The sequence below is a fragment of the Pollachius pollachius genome, assembly GCF_949987615.1.
Source record: "Pollachius pollachius genome assembly, chromosome: 17".
Taxonomy (NCBI): domain Eukaryota; kingdom Metazoa; phylum Chordata; class Actinopteri; order Gadiformes; family Gadidae; genus Pollachius; species Pollachius pollachius.
Genome location: NC_136950.1, coordinates 12,930,733 through 12,938,897, shown reverse-complemented (window position 1 = coordinate 12,938,897; position 8,165 = coordinate 12,930,733).

Below are 8,165 nucleotides of genomic sequence, written 5' to 3'. Positions count from 1 at the left end.
ATGGAGACATTTTAAACCCTTATCAGCCACATATTGTGGTAGGTCAATATCATACACTTATGAGTCTGTTTAAAGTAATGGAACTCCATGTCCCCTACCCATATATATATAAATGTTATGAGGAACATTATGGTTCCCTACAGACGTTCATTAGGCTGGTGTTGAAATGGTTTTGGGTCTTTTTCTTCTGGAAAGGATTACCACTTACCCAGGATAGAGGACAATAGTTAAAGTCACCCAACATATTATAGAACTGTGTAATTTAGCTCGACTGTAAGACAAGTATTTGAGCTGTGGTCAACCATTTTGGCTAACTTCCGATCAAAACACTGCATGTGAAGTTCACTGTCAGTGTGGGTTTTCCTTCTCTTTTTCTTTTTTTTTCCAACCCAAGTTACTGTAGTTTTTTCTCAGAAGATGTGTGAACTTCGAAGCAAGGAGCAAGGGAGTTAATGAACACATGGGGGGGTGGCGGGATGGGGAGAAGCAAGAGATGTGTGCCACTAACAAATCGTACAGAATAAATTAAAGGCTGGATTGGCGGTTTGATCGCCACGTTCTATTTCCCTTATCTCAACAAGTCACATTTTCAATCAACCATGCATGGATTTTTTTTTTTTTGCATGGGGCGGCGGGCAAACGCGCTAATACGTTGTCATTCCCCCGTGTCATCATGGCCGACCCGCAGTGGTTCTGTCGAGGAAGCGACAGGCCGCTCGCCCCCACCCACCGAATCTTGGTCATTTCATGGGGACCTTCATTTTTGCAAACCGGAACACGTCCATGTTTAGAGTTCGTTTTGAGGCAGTGTCCCAGGCCTGGGGTTGAGGCATGTGCGGGATTCTCGTTGATTCTCGTTGATTGAGCAGTCCCTCTCTGAATTAAATATCTTCTGAAAACACCACCGAAAATGTGCTTCCGCAGACTAATCAGGCTTGCTGAATCAGATAGCGCAGTCTCTGTTTTGGTAATTATCTCCTACTAATTAGAATCAAGCTAAAGACCTCTGAGATGAATTCTCAGCTTTTTTTTCCTCAAATGTAACTAACGCAAATGTAATGGTGTTTCCTTTCGTAAAGGTACGTTCTCCTGGACTTTTTCACGCAGTTAAAGGTACAATTCCGATATAGTTGCAATCTCAATCTCGTTCTTACAGCTACCCATGCTAGATATTGTCCCATTGGGAACAGCCTTCTGTACAAGTCTCCCCATTTCTTTAGAGCAACCCTCAAGGCTTATGGCTGATTGCTAACGGCTAATGGCTAATGGCTAACGGCTAATAGTAGCATTTTGTCTCATTGTTCGTAATCCATTTAATCAGCCGTTTTATTGATTGAGGAGGAAGACAGTGAGAGAAGAGACGAAGAGGGAAAGACGGTGACTGAGCAGTGTTGCATTTGGGCTCTTACTTTACGCCTCTCGCCGTTGAATCCTCGCCACTGCTCTGCCTTCTTGACAATGTGGCTCAGCTCCTGATTGGACAGCTCCAGGTCCCGAGGCAGGAAGTAGTCTCCCTCCCTGGCGCTGAGGCGCTGAAAGGTGTCCAGCATACGGCCGTCGTTGTGGAATCTGGGAGACGGGGAGGGAAGGAGGTGAAGGAGTGAGGATGATGGTGAAGAGAGGAGGAGGAGGACAGGAGGAGGTGGGCCGGGTTGAGAGAAGCAGTGGGAACGCCAGCGCACATCACCGTCACCATCTCCCAAAGGTCACTCAGGGTGATTTGTCAAGCCTAGGAGAAGCAATCCGATTTGCCTGGTGTCAAAGTTCATAACTGTAACTTACTGTAACTCTAAGTTCTTTGGCCACCTCTGTGAGAAAAGCACATCATATGCTGGGTTTAAACTGTCGTCTCGGTTGGCTTGCAGATAGGGATATTCTCTGACCTTTGGAACAAATGGGAAAGTCTTTGTCTAGCATCCACGTAAACCCTGTGATCATTTAATAGGCTGCACGCTCAAGACGCAAACATCAGAATGCCAAGGAAGAACAAACATCACCTCTCTAGATTCCTGTGAAAAACATTTGCCTCTGATCTTGTTGCTGTGATCAAGACACAGGGATAAGTCAATACATCAATCCCAATGCTAGGAGAGAATTGAAAGAAATTGGTTGGTGAGTGGGCAGCACTTTGCAAATCAAAGCTGTTAGGATGATTGTTATGTTGGTTATCCCTGTGCTGTCTTATGTGTGTGTGTGTGTGTGTGCGATCAACCACTGTGCTGCACTGGTTGATCTGACTGATCAGATGGTGTGTGTGTGTGTGTTTTTTTGTTTGCGTGTGTATGTGTGCGTGTTTCCTAATGATCAGATATACTTAGATAGTATATAGATATCCCTATACGTAAATACTGGATGACAAGGGAGGGGGGTGGCTGGCGCAGAGGTCACGCTGGATGTGGAAGCGTCTGCTGAGGCCAATCCACTTCTGAGTCAAAGCCAGAAATATGAATCATACAGAACAACACATATTGATTCATAACCTCACTTGAGACAAGCGGTTTATATTGTTTTTGTTACTTTCCTCATCCACATGAACACACAACGTTCACACACACACACACACACACACACATATGTATGAGGTTGTGTAAATGATGCATACAAACATATCTGTGTTGATGGATAACAGACTGAAGATAATGCACGGACCAAAAAAACAAGCAGACACACAAGCCTACACACACATACACACGCGTACACTGTTAGTTCACAACATGTTGGCTGGCCACTAAAACATCTAGACCCTGCATGCTTGGTAAAGAGACTCTAGATTGCCGGATTATCATCAACTCCCAAATAAAACCTGCACCACGGAGATGGGAATGTACACAGAGACACGGCGGAGCGCTTTGAAGTCTACATCCGTTGCTCATTCCTCTCGGGAGAGTGGGAAACGTCGTCAACATCTTCTTTCCCAACCTGACCTCATAGAAAATGGTTTGCATTCGTCCATATCATACACATAAGACATTTGCTTTTCATTCATGTGTGTAGCCTTTTCTTCTGCTCTCTCTATGTGTCTATGCTTCATCACAACATGCTCGCGTTCCCCTTAATGCCTAACATACTTCCGCATGGAGGAGTATTGTGAATGGCTGGAGTGGGTTTAAATTAGGACCTGGATGCTTGATGTGTATAGTGGTAGAAACAAATGTGTTGCACTCACAAAATACTGACGGGAAGTTGTTACACGATGAAACACACAAAACTTGCACATACATGCAGACCCACACACACACACACACACAAACACAAACACGAGTAACCAGCAATGAAACAGCATACACTTTCTTCAAGCGAGGAAAAAGGCTGCTTCAGATAATCCAAAAAGGATACAAGTCGATGTAACATAAGGCCTGTGGTCATTCTTAAGGGCGTCCACACAGTGCCTGTTCCTTGCAGCCAATAGGGAACTCCAACAGATAAAAGCATGCTCCTTGTGGCCTACATTCACGACAGGGTGCCATGTATCAGCTGAGTGGCAGAAGTCATTATCCCTAGCTGCTGTTTTAATATTGTCCGTTTAGCCGCGGCCTGATAAGCATGTTGGTTACGGAAACGAGATAGCAGCACCCAACACCCCTCCTTGGCAATGTCTATGCTGATTAATTGACTCGACTTTTCTTACATTTTGCAGTCCTTAATGGAATTGAGGTGTCATTAGTTCAGAGTACCCCTTCCTCCATGCCTGTTTCCTAATTGGAAAGCATTATATCCGTCTATTGTATCTATTATATCTGTCACTGCCATGGAAGACATTGGACATCATTTGAGGCTTGGCAGTATTGCAAAAACCCACAGCCCTGCAGTATCATTCAAGTGTTTGCAAACATACATGGAAAATATATGTAGTTCAGTCAATGTGTACTGCATGCGTAAAAACCATAACATTTTGCTTGTATGTTTAATCTAATACATTCAAGTAATCTTCTTTGGCTATCAGCAAGGCTACCTTTGAGGTTATTTTTATTACAACCATATATATATATATATATATATATATATATATATATATATATATATATAAAGTCAATTTAATTTTGTTTGAAATCATCAACTATACCCCTGCTTGCAAAAGACATGACCTAATCACAATGACTATGTAGAAATAAATGTTCTTGTGCTGGCGTGCCAGTTTGTGTATGTGTGTGACTGTGTGTGTGTGTGTGTGTGTGTGTGTATGTGTGCATGCGTGTTACTTTACTAAATAATGACTTTGTGTAGCACTCGGGTTCATGCATAACTGCATAAGTAATTCCTTGCGACCCCAAAAGCAAAACCGATTAAATCAACATTTGCTCTGTTTTCGCTTTCTCTATTTTTGTTCCACTTCATCATGGGGAGACGGAGAGAGACAGACGACTGGAGCTTCAGACGTTACAAGATTGACACACTTTAAGGAACACCTATTTCCCTCTTTTTCAAGTCAATCGAAACCCATCAATTAATATAATTATAAATATCGATAAAGAAATAAAAATCCCTACTTTGTATCTCCAAACCTCAGAACAAATGTATATTATCATTCAAATATAAACTAACCCAAACATAATTTATTTTCCTTTACACACTGAGGTCAAACAAATGGATTCTTTATCAAGTAAACCATTATTCTGTCCTGTGTCTCTCACCTGAGCAGGTAAATGAACAGGATGGTGACCGAGAGCAGCAGAAGGACAGCGTAGAGGAACAGGGTGATGACCACGCCGGCGGCACCTGATTGGCTATTTCGCAGGAAGTGCCAGTAGAGCTTTGCCGCGTCCCCCACAGGCCTGTCAGGGCTGTAGGCGAGACGCTGAAGCAGCAGAGAGGGAGGGAGTCGACGGAGCGGAGGAAGAGGAAATATCAATCAGACGTATCCGAGTGGACACATGCAATATGATGCAAGCTCTCTGTCACTGATGGTAAACGAATGAATCATATTGTTGTTATTATTATAATAATATTTGTTGTATTTATATCTTAATATAACACTTTTCTCATTTGATTTCCGTCAGGGAACATGATATGGTATATAAACGTATATTTATATCTATGTCATATTATATATGATATGATATGATATGACACAAATTTCATTGTGAGTTTGTGCATTAGTGTCACATTATTCAACGTCGGTTTCTCAAGTGATCCCCCCCCTCCCAGCAAAAGAAAAATAACCTTCTAACCGAGCATATATTTATCCTCACCCACACCTCCTGCCACCCCCCACCGCCCGACTCCCTCTCTTGTTTCTTTTGTCTCCTTCTTTTTTATATATATCCGGTAATCTAAAGTCACTTTGCCAAGATAAAAGTGAACTCCCCCCCCCCCCCCACCCTCCCCCCCTTTGAAAGTGCACAAGAGTCCAAGTTATTTTTAAAGTGACTTACCCCCAGGACGGCGTCCACCGCCAACACGGCCCCGGGGTTCAGGACTGTCCACACTCCCTGAGCCATGATAAAGTCTGACGTGAAGGAAGGGAGTGAGCCAAATATCTGTTGACAGCCCCGTCTGATCAGAACCAGCAGGAACGTGACGGCGTTCAAGGTCAGGGGCCCCGCCACCACCAGGGCCAGCTCCTCGCGGGTGTGCAGCAGGGAGTTCTGGTAGAGCAGGTCCACTGTGTGTGCGTGGAACTGGAACCTAGCGCACGGGGCCCGGGAAGCGAGGGCCACCGGATGACAGGAGAGAAGGGGGGAGAGAGAAGGATGGTGAACGTGTGTAGGTTTGTTGGATAGAAATACATGTTAAAAATGCATTCAATTGCATTTCAATCAATTGCAACTGGTGAGAGACTGCATTGTTAAATTCATTCATATCATTGATTTAGTTATTTTTTTGGCTGTTTGCCTTTCAAAGTTATTGAATAAAAAAAGAAAAGAAGTGTCACATAACGCTTATATTACAGAAATGTTCAAATGACGATTAAACATCAGCATGTTCAGATTAAAGATAATAAAGCAATACAAGAGGTTACTACAATAATTATATATATTGGAGAAGGCCACCCTGGCATAGGCACAGTGCACAGTACATAACATTAGCATTCCTTTGGCAGTTGCTTTTCGAATACAGAGCAACGGAAGGGAAAAGTCACCACAGCTCCTATATTTTAGCAGCAAGCCTCATGAGTTTCCTAATCTTCCCTTCAGTTGAGCCGGTACACAGGAGTGGAGAAATCCAGCCTTGTCCATTAGCTTTCATCCGATTTGCTTCAAAAGTCGAGTCTCTCCGTGATTCCGGTCATTAATCTGCAGGTACGGCTCCATTGAAGTCCAATCTGGAGTAGCTTCTTTCATAATGCGCACTCACAAACACAACTCTTACCATATCAATAGCCTCTCCACTATACTCCTATAGCGTATTGGAAATAAAGGTAAACATTACTACCCATACTATTGGCCTTACAATATAACACCCCCATCCCTTGTTGCTGTGTTTCGTTTTCTTTCACTCTAAGTTAGCATGTGAGAGAAAATACATTGTAAAACTAAAGGGAAAAGAAAACTGAGAAGGGCAAAGGAGAGAGATGGACAGTGAGAAAGAGAATGGCAGGGGGCTGCCATTTTTAATCTTTCCCACCCTCTCTCTGTCTCTCTCCGGACGCCATGAGCTCACTGGTACATGGAGGGAGAATCGCTCGGAGGGAGAGTCGTCTCTCTCGACATGTGGAAGTTGTCATCCGACGGTGACCCCCTCTGCTTTTCACATTCTCTCTCTCTCTCTCTCTCTCTCTCTCTCTCTCTCTCTCTCTCTCTCTCTCTCTCTCTCTCTCTCTCTCCCCATCGACCAGCCACCCCCTTAACTCGCTTTTTTCATTTGTTTGAACTTGAACATCACACCTGTTGTTATTAAAATGATATAATCTTTATTATACAGTATTCCTGCACTCCATCTATCCATCCTTCCAGCCATCCGTGCACTGCTTTGACATTCACAATGCAATGCACGTTAATAGCAATACATTCAAAAGCGAAGTACTGCTATTCAATTGTTATCACATGTTATGATCATTTGATGATCAATGTAACATCAAATCATTCTTTGGATAAATAACGGCTATGCAGCAGTACATGTTGGAATCCACACCCTCCCAATGCAACGCAGTGTTAACACACACACACACACACACCTTTTGTTCTCTATTTCCACCTATCACCTTGCATGCGCGTGTGTGAGGGACAATTCAACCCGAGGATCTCATGGGTGTGAGTGTCCAGGTATGTGTCGGCTACCGCGATCCCGTTTTGCATCAGCATCTCGGTGGGCAACGTCAGCAATCTCTGCCTACGTGTGATGTATTTATCTATATGGTTCTAACACTCACTCCGTGCATGTTACCTTTATTACACTGATCTGTTTATATGTGTGTGTTCTCGGTGTGTGTGTATGTGCGTGACGCTTGTGTTTATGTGTGTGTGTCTGTGTGTGTGTGTGTGGGGGGTGGGTAGCGGACGTGCACGTGCGTGAGTGCGGGGGCCCGGGAATATCAAAGGAAGCGAGCTCACTTGTTGACAGGAACTGCCATTGCCTGGAGGAAGAGCCACTGGCTGCAGTAATGCAGGTAGAGCCTCGCGAACCACATCAAAGCCAGCAGCGGTATAATGAGGCCGAGCCGCCGAGCGGAACAATGCACTCTGCTGCCCCGGCGTCGTCGCCACGGCAACGGCAGGCCCAGCTCGGACGGCAACATGCGCAGAGCCAGCCGGGTTCGATCCGACAGGCGGGGGTCGCGCGGGCCTCCCGGTACCGGTCCGTTACTGTGGGGAGGAAACAAGAGTGTTTGTGCGGAGGAAGAAATATACAGACACAGAAGTGCATGCACACACAGTTGTGTTCATTTGCGTGGCAGCGTGGGAAAAGGACGTTGAAGGGGCTGGTCTCGTAAAAGTGAGGTGTTGTTTTGAAAAGGCGGGCTGTTAAACCCCGCGTTGTGTTATGTCCCTTAGCAGGGCTCGGAGACCATGTCGTGTTGTTTGTTTACCAGAGGAATGGCCAACATGCTGATGTACGAACAAAGTGGGTTGGAAAAGCAAGACACTGCTTCGTTTGGTGTGTGTGTGTGGATATCTGTGGTGGTATGGTTGTGCAGACAAGTTATTTAAATGTGCTGCTTAATACATCGATCAAGAGGCTGAACATGAATTATGACAAGTACTACCTTGACTAGGACTAGTAGCAAT